The sequence below is a fragment of the Pseudopipra pipra genome, chromosome 23 (assembly GCF_036250125.1).
Source record: "Pseudopipra pipra isolate bDixPip1 chromosome 23, bDixPip1.hap1, whole genome shotgun sequence".
In the NCBI taxonomy this organism is placed as follows: Eukaryota; Metazoa; Chordata; class Aves; order Passeriformes; family Pipridae; genus Pseudopipra; species Pseudopipra pipra.
This window is the reverse complement of record NC_087571.1, coordinates 5,643,570-5,656,680: the sequence shown is the minus strand read 5'-3', so window position 1 is coordinate 5,656,680 and position 13,111 is coordinate 5,643,570.

Below are 13,111 nucleotides of genomic sequence, written 5' to 3'. Positions count from 1 at the left end.
CCCTAAGTCAGGGCACATGGAGTGTGTTCCCACCCTTGGAACACACGGAATCCTTTGCCAAATCACCCAGCCCATGCCAGTGCCTGTGCAGATGCAACACCTGAGAAACAGAAATGTGTCCCCTGACAGAGCCAGGAGGTGCTTGTGAGGCAGGAAACCTGCTTCCAGCTGTGTGGGAAGCTGCTGCTTGTCTCCAAATACCCTTGAATTCCCCTATAGATTTCCATATTATCTAAGTATGGTCCCCACCATGACAAATGCACCTGCCCAGAGATTCCCTGGGACTCCTGGGAGCTGCAGTTATTCTTGTTTAACTGGAACACATCCACAGGACAAACGTCAATGAATCAATAACTGTTTCTTAACACCTCAAGCTCGAACAGGAGGAGGCTGGCAGAGCCTGCAGGGCTCACCTGGGCCAGCAGCACCACCACATTCCCACACTAGCAAGGCCTCCAGCTGGATTCCAAGGCTTGGAATTAGAGACACAGCCCCTGTGAGGCTTCAGAACATCTGAATGTGCCCATCAGGGCTGGAGGGGTTTGTGCTGAATGTCACAGATAAGCCCTAAGTTTGGCTTTGCACTTAAAATTTGCCTGGATAAAGCCCATCTTAAAGGTGCTGGAAACAAATTGTGTGGGGTATTAGAGTTTAAACTCCAGGCAGGAGAGGACAGTGATGGGCTGGACCTCTTCACTCTTCCTCCTCCTGCCCCAGAAGCTGCCCAGCACCCCAGGGCCAGCACAGCACCTGGGCTGTGTCCCCTCTCCATCCTCTCCCTGCTTCCCCATCAGACTCCCATGCTCACACTTTTGTATTCAGCCCTAATTTCCTCCTCTCTCTCCCATGTGATCTTTACATTTGGATGCTCTCATAATGACCTTTGACTGAATCTATGTCTTAATAACATCAGGATGTCTCTAACAAGTGTCTCCTTACATATGCAGGGACCTTCTGCTCCGGACTTTAATCATGAATAATAGAAACAATTTGCAAGACACAAGGAGGGTGAGTTATGAATCTCCCAGCACAGAGCAGACACAGCTCTGCAAGATAAAGTGGATGAAAAGGACAGATTGTCCATTTACTTGTTTTTAAAGGTTTGTTTGCTCTGACAAGGCATAACAAATGATCAAACACCTGTTTGCAGGGACAAGCTTATTCATCCCCTTATCTCCTCTTTTTGCTATCTGCCTGATATGGCATTTTACACTCCTTCAATCTGGTTATCAGGCTGAATTTATGATAGCAGAGAAACGTTTACCAGCAGGGTTGGAGAAGATTTGTTACCAGGTAATTTATAGTATCTAGCATTGCAAATGGAGGTGTGAAGAGCGTCAGGAGCAACAGAGAATGGGAAGAGACAGGATAACAAAACTTCAGGGGACAAATGCATCCTTTCAGCAGGCAAATCAGTGGCATCTTCATTGTGTTGTTCCTCGTGTTTTACAGAAGGCAAAAACGAGCCCAAAGTGGCAGGTTCCTGCCCAGGGTCCCCTCACCCTCCTGCCCCATTCCCATGTCAGCCCAACAAGGTGACAAGTGGCAGTTCCAGGAAAACTGGCACAGCTTGAGGCCATTTCCTCTCCTCCTGTCCCTGGTTCCCTGGGAGCAGAGCCAGGACCCCCCCAGGGAGAAGTTCCCCCTGAGCCTCCTTTTGTCCAGGTCAAACACCCCCAGGAGTTACCCCAGACACAAACCAGACGGGGCAGGATCACCAGCCCAGTTTGCACTGACACACAACTGGGATTCTCAGCCCAAGGGGGTGGCACAGGCAGGACTGAGCCTCAGCCCTGGATTATCACCCAAGGCACAGCTCCAAGATCCTCCCCAGCCCCAGGTGCAGCCTGGAACGTTGCTCAGGTCTCTGAGATGCTTTCAATGCAAAGACACCAGAGGGGGACACTTGTTATCGTGGCAGATCTGGGGGTTTCAAGCATTTGAATCATCCAAAAAGAAACCCTGCTGAGATCCCCCCGAAGCTACTGCAGCACCTGAATTACTCTGCTGTAGGGGCATCACCCCCTGAGCCACACTGGCCATAAAAGTGACTGTGCAGTGAATCTGGGAGAGCAGAGCTGCTCCCTGAGCCCTGCCAGGCTCTCCAGAGCACGGACAAGCCAAGCAATCCAGCCCAGCTCTGATACCAGGCTGGCACAAGGCAGCCAAGACAAAGCCTTTCCCACAGCAGCAATCAAACATTTCTTGTTTCCAAACACAACACAGTCTGTGCTACGTTAGAGGGCCCTCAGTGCTTTACTTTTAATAATTGCAAGATACACAGAGCCCCTAAACTTTTTGCAAGTTCAGGGAAAAAGAAAAAAAAAAAAAAGGAATCTGCACCTAAAGCTGTTTCTGGTTAATAGAATTTTTTTCCCCCCGTGACTTTTAGCTTAAATATTAATATTTCTTTTTACACATAAAGTGCTTTACATTTCCTGCTCCAGTGGAAGACACAAGCCCTTTGATAGAATGTACTGGCTTCAGCACAACCATTGTCTAATCAATGTCAGACAGCACGTCTGGGAGACAGCTTGGGGCACCACTGGAAAAATAAACCCCTTTCAGCTGAGGTCCTTTAGCTAAACACCCAAAGCTGCAGCCCCGAGGTTCTGCAGCCACTCAGAGACAAGATCAGCTGATAGAAGTTAATAGATCCTGTCCCAGCTCTGCATAAAACTGTCAGGTCTGTGCTGAGTTGGCTGTTATTTGAAAGGGTGGGAAATTTTCCATTCTGTTTGGTATCTGGAACGAGGCCCTATCTGGAAGCCATTGGCTCAGTTTGGGACAGCTAAAAGATAATCTTTCCTCCTGGAAAAAAAAAAATAATTAGAAAATATAGCTTTTAACTGGTTCTTGTGGACCAGGGTTTGATGTTTTACTGCTGCTTTTGCAGACAGAGCTGGCTGTTTATGGACAGGAATATCCCCAAATATCCACTGAGAGGGTTGGTTGCTCTGAGATGAAGTGTCTTTTCTGTGATATCCAGGGTTTCTGACAGCATCAGGAATGAGAACTGAGCCACTGTGAGCAGCTTGTTACTGCAACCAGCCCTCCCCTCTTTAAACTGCCTTTGGAGATGGGATTTCTCTTCCCACAGCCCAAAACCCTCATTAGAAGTACAAAATGTGTGCTAAACCTACAAACTCACTCCAGCTCCCAGCTTGCAAGACAGAAAGGGGAAGAAGGCAAACTCACTTCTGGAAATAAACCTTCCTCAGTGCAGGGGTCAGAGCTGCCCAAAGCCCCCCAGGACATTCTGTCCAAAACAACTTTGAGAAAGACAGAAAGGGAATTTCATCCCCCAAAACCACACCGAAATCCTGCAAGGGACTGAAACCTCAACAGCCAAGAATCAACTCCAGGCACAGCTGTGGGCTCCTTCTTGGTTCTCTTAGTGATACTAATTTATATTTATACACCCCCCAAAGCCAGTAATGGATGTTCCACATTGATTTCTGTTTGTGTGCCAATAGATTCCACCTCCAGGTAATTGGTCAGTTTTGTTCATATTAACCTTTCAGGTCAAAACCCAGAGCAGTGCTGAATATATTCCATATTCTGAGGAGCTGTGGCCTTGGACCAGCCAGACAAGGGCAGGACAGGGGCTGAAACAAGATTCCTTTTGCAGCTGGAGAATAATTGTGGCCCAACTCACTGTGTTTGCAGAGCTCTGGTACTGAAAAAACCACTTATGGCTCTTGGAAACAAGAAACAGAGAAGTCAAAACACGCCCCAGGATTCCTGAGAAACGTTTTTCCTGTTATTTAATAAAGCAGAAAACCCAGATTCATCCTAAATACAGAAAATGCTGATTTCCATTCACACCACAGCATCTGAGTGGGGAAAATGAGATTTAATAGGAGAGGAGAAAGATGCTGAAAGACAGAAAGTTCATAACTAATAACTCGGCGCAAGAAATGGTAATTAAACAATTTTAGAGCAACGTTTGCTCTGGGTGTTTTCTGGGAAGGAAAATTAGTTGGTGATGAAAACTGAAATAGGTTATTTATTCACAGTAACTTCAAATAACTTCCTTCTGCACAGAGGATCTCCAGATAAATCTATTTAATGGCTTTTGTACTGGGCAGGGGGATGGTTCTCCTTTAGCTTCCTGCCCTTTTTGGGGATGAAGGGAGAGTTTCCTTCCTTGTTATTTTTTAGCTTCTCTAGTGCTTATAAAAAAAAAAAATCAGTTTGAAATAGAGTTCTTAAACTTTACATAATCACTTTTTTTTTCCCCTTATGGTTGTGACCAAGGTACAAATTTCTCTAAACTGAGTTTCTAACATAAAACATTCAGTCCCACCAGGCCACTTCAGGCCTTTTAATTTCCTACACACAATAGGCTGATAAGTATTAATAATAATACCTAACACAGGGAACAAGAAGAGATAAGTTATTACAATTCTGTGACAGTAGTCCCTTGCTTGCCTTTAAGGACGACAGAAAATGCAGAGAAAATTACTAATTTTTTCCCAACAAAAGATTTAAAAAAACCCCTTCTGATAGATTAGATCAAGTGGTGGGGAGAGAAGAGTGTGCAGACATTATAAAAATACTCCCTGACACCACACAGATAATGTCAGAGGGACTCCTGGGAAGGAAGGAACAAGCCCTGGGCTTTGAACAACACCAGAAAACATGGTTTTACTGGGGGTAATTCCAAAAGGGAAAGTCAGGTGGGTAGAGAGAGCAAAGCAGAAAATAGCAGTGGGGGAAAAAAAACAGCCAGGACAAAAAAGCCTTCCTGAAAAAAACAGGAAAGAGCCTCTCTTTTGTGTGTGTGCTGGTGTAAATTCCTAGATTTTTAAGGCCAGGAAGGATCATTCAGAGCACCTGCTCCGAGTCACTGCATCATTCCAGCTGCTGAAACCCCCCCTGCCATTCCAGCTGCTGAAATCCCCCCTGCCATTCCAGCTGCTGAAAATCCCCCCTGCCATTCCAGCTGCTGAAATCCCCCCTGCCATTCCAGCTGCTCCAGCACAGCCCCCCATGGAAGGACAGCACATTTTCCAGACATGAACTGTCCACGTAATGAACCCACACAGCTGAAAATCACCCTCACACAGAACGAGTTTGGGGTTTGTCTGCCTCATGTCACAGCCTCTTCCACCCCTTTTTCCTTTGGGAACAGAAAAGATCCCTCTACTTGTGGTTTATCCCAATATTCAAACAGCCAGAAGGGGGTCTGACCATCCCATATCTGAGCTGAGTGCCCTAAAAACACAACATGGGGTGTCCCAGGGTCTCTCCTAATTCTTCCACCTCACCACTTCTTTTCCCATCAGAATTGGAACTTCTCCTATGAAATGCCTGAGACTGCTGGAAAAACTGACAGAAACCTTTGGGGTTTGTGTCTGGTAAATCCTCGACAGAAGAAAGACCCACCCAGAGCCCCCCTTGTGCTGAGCAGCCCCACTGAATTCCAGCAGCCAGGGGGTTAATGCCAACAGGAAGAGTTCTCTGCACACTCGGGGCTGCAGTGGAGAAAAGCACTCAAGGAATCACAGCCCGAGCTGAATGAATTACCAAAATAACTCCGGTATTCCTGGCACGCAGGGAGCCGGGGCAGGGCTGGAGTGACGCTCCAGCTCCACTCTCCAGGAGCCAGCAGACTTCCCTCAGGGATCTCTGCCTGCTGCATCTGTCTGCTTTCATCTCCCCCTGCCTGGCACAGCAGAACATTCCCAGTGCAGGCTGGGGAGGAGCAGGAGCTAAGTGGTTAAACAGCCCAGGAAAAGCTCTGGATTGGTGCTGCAGCTCCAACGTGTTTTCCCCACAACCAGGTTTGTTCAGGGCTCTTTGGAGGAACTATAACCAGTTAAACACCCAGGGCATTAATGCTTTAAAAGGGATTGAACAGAAATACAGCAGGAGATAAACTCCTGGTGGTCTGTCCAGGACTGGAAGCTGGAGGTTGTGGAGCCTCCTTGGAGCAGAGCAGCTCTGCACAGATGTTTGCTCTGACAGTACATTGAGGGGGGATTAAAATGAGGTTTATAATGGAATGTCATGGATCCTGCAGAGGTGCAGGGTGACACAGCCCTAAGAAGGGGTGACACAGCCCTAAGAAGGGGTGACACAGCCCTAGGGGCTTTTTCCTGGGGAAGCAGCAGCACCAAACCTCTCTGTGGGCTCGTGTGATGGGCACAGTTCACTGAGATGGTCCTGTCTCCTCCCCACACCTGGTCCTGTGGTGTTCCCAAAGCTGGATCTAGTCCCTGTGATCCCAGAGAAGGCATCCAGTTCCCACAGGAACTCCCAGGGGGATGCCCAGCCTGGTTCCTGGGGGCTCTGTTATGCCAACAAGGGGGGTTTCAAAGGCACTGGAGATCAAAGCTTTCCTAACACGAGCCAAATCCAGCAACAGCCTCAAAACCAAGCACACATCCATATTCCAGTATATCCTAGAACTGTGTGAGCCCATCCCTGGGGAATCTCTTCCAGACATTCATGGAATCACAGAATGGCCTTGGTGAGAAGGGACCTTAAAGCTCATCCAGTTCCAACCCCTGCCATGGGCAGGGACACCTTCCACCAGCCCAGGTTGCTCCAAGACCTGTCCAAGCTGGCCTTGGGCACTTCCAGGGAGGGCAAGGGAGGGGAAGAATCTTCTCTCATTTTTCCAAGTTCCTCTGGATGAAATGCAATGCCTTTAGAAAAGCTCATGGGTTGGTTCCAGAGCTGCTTTGGGAGCTCATTTGGATCAGCCTGGGCTCAAGACTTAATTAAAAAAAAAAAAATCAATGTGGTTTCATTTGCAGGTTCAGGATCCCACCTGCTTCTGCAATTCAGTGTCTGACTGAGATCCCTCTGCAGAGGGTCCCTGTGAGACTTTGCATTTTCAGGAGTCCCTTGGATTTGCTTTGTCCCTCGACAGAGGGAAGAACAGGAGCTCCCATTGCACAGGGATGTGGGGCAGGGACACCCCACAGGGTTCTCCTCACTGTGCAGCCAAGAATCCAGCCCTGCCATGGTCACAGCTCAGCACCCAAAGCCTCCTTCAGTGCTGCAAATCCACCTGACACGAAGGAACGGGGGCACTTGGATTAATTAAATGGATTCCTCCCACTGCTCCATTGTGGGTATTAAATATTTATGTGCAGGGACTGCAGGAAAAGCAGCCCCACGTGCTCAGAGGCTCCAGAGGTGACAGCAGAGTTTGAATGTGTGATTGCAGCCCCTGCCACAGGAACAGAGAGGAACCACCACTGCTGGGGCACGACCAGAGCAGTGCAGAGGCTGTGCCAGGGAGGGGCACAGGGGCAGCACTGCAGGGCCCCGAGACCAGAGAGCAAAAGGAACAGGCAGCAGAGGAGGGATTGTCCTCCTTGTCCCTAATTCACCCCGAAAGAGAAGTCCTGAGTCAAGGTAAGAGCCTCCCATGCAGGGATCTCGTGCCATCTGCCCAGTCTGGGCCAGGATTCCCCCTCCTGCTGCTCCCCAGCAGCCTGGCACAGCAGGATGGATGGCAGGCACTGGCAAGAGCTTTGCCTGGTGCCCCAGTGCTCCAGAGAGCACCAGAAATGCTGAATATCCGAGCAAACCTGCCCTGCCCCATGTCCTGGGCTGTTGGGCTGGACCAGAGGCAAAGCATCACCTCCAAAGCTGGCACTCCATGGCTGAGCTGGGAGCTAAATCCTCACTGAGGAGCTGTTTGGCTGCATAATTCTCACACCACTCAAAGACCAGGATTTATCTGCTCTGACCCCTGCACTGTAATTTTTATTAATACCAATAGAGACTCACAATTCTTTATGGTGCTCATTACCCAAGTCAGAAGAAAAGCAAGAGGCCCTAATGAGCTGCTAAACTTGCCAAATGGAACACAAGTTCAATAAAAAAATGATACCACATGGGGAGTACAACTTCAAAATAAAGCTTTTGGGTTAAGTCCTAAAGGAAAACAGGCCCAAAGGTTTGAAAGTTCCTGGGTGCTGTGATTCTTCCAAACCTCTTGATTTCCTATTCCTATCTGATTAAAGCAACTATGTCAGGCAGAAGCTGCAAAACCAGAACACAAAAGTGGGATTACTCAAATAACTCCCTATTTCCTTCTAATTAACAGCTAGCACTAGGACTTTATTTAATTGTTTCTGGATTAATATACTACTCCAAAACTCAGCTAGGAAATGGAAGTACAAGCCTGGACTGGCAGGGCTGGAGCAAAGTTGAATTTAACATGCTGGGGGTAAGGGGAAAGAATAGATATTAATATGAAAAATGTCATTCAGCCCCCCCTTTTTTTTTTTTCCCCAGAAACATCCCACTAAGTGGTGGGCTGGCCCCCTGCCAGAGCCTGATGCATCAGGGGTCACGGGGGCTTCGGAGCAGCCGTAATTTCCTTTATGCTGAGCTTCCATAATTCCACTGTTAAAGTCTGTAGATTTATATCCCACCAGAGCAGGGGGTTCTGAGCTGCTGCTGCTCCACTGACAGAGCATGGCATTCCAGAGGGACACCTCAAACCACAGGATCAGGGACTGGGTGGGTTGGGAGGGCCCTTCGAGCCCACCCAGTCCCACCCCCTGCCAGGGACCAGGTTGCTCCGAGCCCTGTCCAACCTGGCCTGGGAATGTTCAAGGTTTGCTTTTCCTGCTGGGCCATGAGTGTCATGGACCACGGGATGGGGAGCAAAGGGAGAGCCCCACCCGTGCCAGACTGGGAATTTTGGGAGGGTGGGAAAGGGAAGGGAGGAGGCACAGAGGCTGTGGAGGGGATCAGGAACCCAGGGGCAGATGTCTCAGAGCTCCTCTGGAGTCTGAAATGCTCCCAGCTGGACACAGCCTTAAAGTGGGCATCATTTCCACCCCTTTCCCATCCTCTTTTCCCCCTGGCTCTCTCTGGTGTCTGCATCCTGCAGCACCTGCCAGCCCAGCCCCCCAGGATGATTTCATTTGCTCCAGTCCTGCTCCTGCCAGGCAGCCAGGGAGGGCTGGGACTCCTGGGACTCCCTGGTCCAACTGATAACGATGCCACTGCACGTCTTCACTGACACTGGGATGTCCTTCCCCACGAATCCTGAGCCAGGAAGAACCTCCCTGCCATCAGCACCTCCCTGCTGGGTGGCATTTGGACCCAGGATATTCTCCTGTACACTTGCTGAATTTGGATATTTCCATTTTACTGTTTGGGGTTTTTTTAAATCCTTTAATTTATTTATTTACTCCACAGAGTAAATTGGCACCTTCACACATGGGCAAATGAGGGGCCTGTGTGATTCTGACTGAGGACACTTAAAATCAGATTTAGAAGCACCAGGAGGGCTGGGAAAGAGCTTGGAGGGAGGGTCAGCTAAAGCTTTGCTTTCTTTTAATCAAAAGGGCACCAAAATCTTCACAGGACAAGAAACAAACAAACAAAAAAAAATCTAAGGACCAATTAACCTTATTAGGAAAAAAATATCACACTCCATCTTACAAATCCTTACAGAGATCAGGAGCAAATCCTCAGGGGTGGAGATTTTGATACATCTCAAGTATTTGTTGTCCTGAGAAAAAACAGGAATGCCCAAGGAAAAAATAAAATCAATTTGTGAACAAACAGTTTCAAGTTGATTTAAACCACCTTTTTTTTTCTATTTTTAATTTTTAAATTAAAATTTCAGCTGGAGCAAAGCCAAAAATTTTATCTACTTTTTTTTTGGGGGGGGGGGGGGGGGGGGGGTGATTATATGAGTGTTTCAAGGATTGCTCCCCAGTGAGGAACAAGCCTTCCTACCACTGGGAATCAACTTCCAGCAGAGAGCCATCCAGAAAATCTCCATGTCTGCAGGAGCAGAACTACTGAAGTCCCTTTACTAAAGTCCCTTTTTAATGTCTAAGTGGGTGAGGCTGGATAAGGAGGCTGCAAAATGGACCCGTGTTTGATCCTCACACTCCCTCCAGTGCCCCCAAAGATGCTCCCAACTCCATCTCTGTGCACTCCGAGCCTGCTTGAGAAACTCCTCTTTCCCTGACCCCTCTCCAAAGGGAAAAGCATTGTATCCATCATTATTAAACCCATTACTGCTTGCTGAGAGCATTTTGTGTCAGCTCATGACTGAATAAAAGCCTCCAATGAGCAGGAACAATAAAGGAATGGATCCTGTGCCAGGGCCAGGACAGTCCCACTGAGCACGGGGACAACGGGACAATCCACTTGTCCCCTGGGCAAACTGTAATCCCCCAGAACACTGGGGGGAGAAAGGCTCTAATGAACCATGGGGAATACATCCTACAAATATATGTATGGATTCACCAGCCCAGAGCTTTCCTGAGGACTCAGATGATTTTATAAAGCAATAATAATATTGAAGCAGGACAGGGCTGCCGTGCAGGACCTTCGTGCTGAGTGTTCTCCCCGCAAGGAGAGCAACTGGAGAAGCCTCACACCCACTTCTCCTTGCCTTGTTCACCTCTGCCTGCCTTGGCATTTAATGCAAATCATGATTTGGCACACCTGGGAACAAGTTTATGGTTTATTTTATGCTCCCCATCCCCTTGGCCTCGACCCTTGGCACGTCCTGCACTGGACTCCTTGCTGCCAGGAAATCCTTGGACAGTTGGGAAAGAGCCTCTGGGATGTGAAGTGCAGCTCCCTTCCCAGGAATGCTCACCCAAAGCCCCCCAAATGCCAACACTCCTGTGTTTTCCCACATCTATTCCAACTAACACCTTTTAGCCCCATAAGCTCAAATGCTCACATTTCAAAGCACCAAAAAAACCCCACAAAAAAAAAAAATCCCAAGAAAGCAAAACCTTTGTTTGTTTGTTTGTTAGTTTTCTGTTTCACTCTTACAAAAGGTGAGGTTTTTTTTTTTACTTGGATGTTTTGTTCCCTCCTACAAATATCACACTTGGCTCTTTGCCTGTGCTGGAGGTAAATTCTCTGCTCCAAGTCCTTCCCTGCATCTGCCCATCTTCCTGCTCTGCTTTATTGAGGGCTTTAGACAGAGGCAGGAGCACTCCATGACAAGGAACTACTTTTTCTACAACTTTAAGCTGAATTTCATTAAATTAAAAATCCATAAAGCCTAAACCTTATTTTATTGCAATTTAAGTGCTCAGACAAGTAGAAAGAATTGATACATCAGTAATAACAGACTGGCAAGAGAAAAAAAATTATGGCTGTAGAAATGCTGAGGCACTGCAATGGAAAGAAACATTTCAGCCTTTCTATTAAAGTTCCTCATATTAAAAAGTAATACAAGTTTGAAGTTCCTCAAGGCTTTTCTTATTTCATCAGAGTGATGCCAATAAGCAGCAATTTGTCACGAAACAATGGCCCTGCCCTCAAAGCAGCAGCTCTGAAACCACAGATCAGGGAGCTGCTTTTTAGCAGAGAAAATAAATATTTCCCTGCACCCAAGAGGCAAACCAAATAAACAGGAATTCTCTACACCCCAAAAGGAAGAGGATGGGCTGGGAGACACGTGCCAGCCACTCTTTGGATGCCTCAGCAGGCTGGCATTCCACATCCTGACCAAACAGCATTTTCCCAGGGAGGAGCGAGCCCCAAGTTTGCATTTTTCACAGAAATTCCAGGTACCTCCTCACAGGCAGGATGGAAATGAGCAGTGCTGTAAATTAAGTTTTCCTCCAAACAGCCCCTAAGAGGTCTTGCCTCAGCCAAAGCAATCCAGCAGCCCTTCCAAAAAGCTGTGGGAAGCCTGAGTTCTCCTCCACCTCTGACAAGCACTAAAAGACAATTTTCTCTCTGTTTTTGCTTGTGCTACAAAAGCCTTTTCACTTCATGCAAGGTCAGAAAAGCTGGAGAATCTCCCTTAATGCCCAGACACTGCCACTTGCCCTGCTGATGCACTTCAAGTTGGGCTTGGCAGCCCTAATTGATTTGCAGAGCTTTTGGGCAGAGGGTGAGCTAAACTTAACCAGGAGGGGGGGAAAGGTCACTTCAATTCCTCCCCCTGTTGTCACATCTCCTCTCTCCCTGCTCTGAGAGAAAAAGGTGATGCAAAGGAATTAAGGGAGGACAGGACTTCGCCCCTCTTAATGAGTGTGAGTTTTCACTCCATGTGCTGTATTTGTGTCAGTCCTTGTGTGGAGATCACCCAGCCCTGGCTGATGAATGGGGCAGCAGAGACCAGGAACTCCTGAAATGGGCTTATGAACCAGGCCCAACCTCACCATTATCTACTTTACAACACTTCCACCTCTATTTTTAGCAGTTTGCACTCATTCAGCATCTCACTAATCACACAGCTCCATTAACAACTGCCAGAGAGGTAAAATCTGCTCCTGGGGGAGAAAGGGAGCAGGAAAAGGAGCAGGAATGGCAGGGCTTGCACAGCACTGCTGGCACCTGATGCTGCAAGTCCCTCAATTCCCTCAATCACGAGGACCAGGATCACTCCAAACTTATTTGAGCTCTAAAATGTGACACCCAAATTTCTGTGATTCCCCCAGTTGCACAATCCTTTGCAGCTCCTTCCTGGGTCACCTCTGCTCTTACATCAGTGCTTCCAGGTTCAAATACTTGCAAGGGGAAAAGACCACCAAAACCACAGGATTTTAGCCCTCTCCCCTACTTTTCAGCTCAGCATCCCTGAGCATCCCTCAGTTCCCACCAGCTGAGAGGGAGCTGACAGCATTTTGGGGGTTGTTTCTTCAGGAGGGAGCTGCTGCTGAGCTTTGCTTCACCAGTTCCCTGGTTGAGAGGGACAGCACTCAGCCTGAAACCACAATTTGTAAACCTTGGAACACCATTTTCTTATGGCCTGGGGTCCTACTGCACCACTGACTTTTACAGGGCCCCAGCAACACAGTTTTTCAGGGCAATGTAAACTTTTGTCTTCCCTAATCAGCCACATTAGATACTGAATTTTCTCTCTGCCTCCGCTGCATCCAGGGAATTTGTTCCTTCCCTTTCTGCTCTGAACAAAGCCCCGTGTCTGGAACTGTTTGTTTGAAAGGCTGGGGCTCAGTAATGATGCAGGAGCCGTTTGTTTCTCTTTTCATCAGCCCAGTTAATGACAAAGACCATAAGAACAGTCAGAACGGGGCCCCTTTGTTTTCAAACACATCTTTTATTTTTTTTTTTCCTTGTGTACACCAGACGATCTAAATTAATCTCTCCTCTTTAAGAATCAAAAATAGCTGTGATAGCCTTT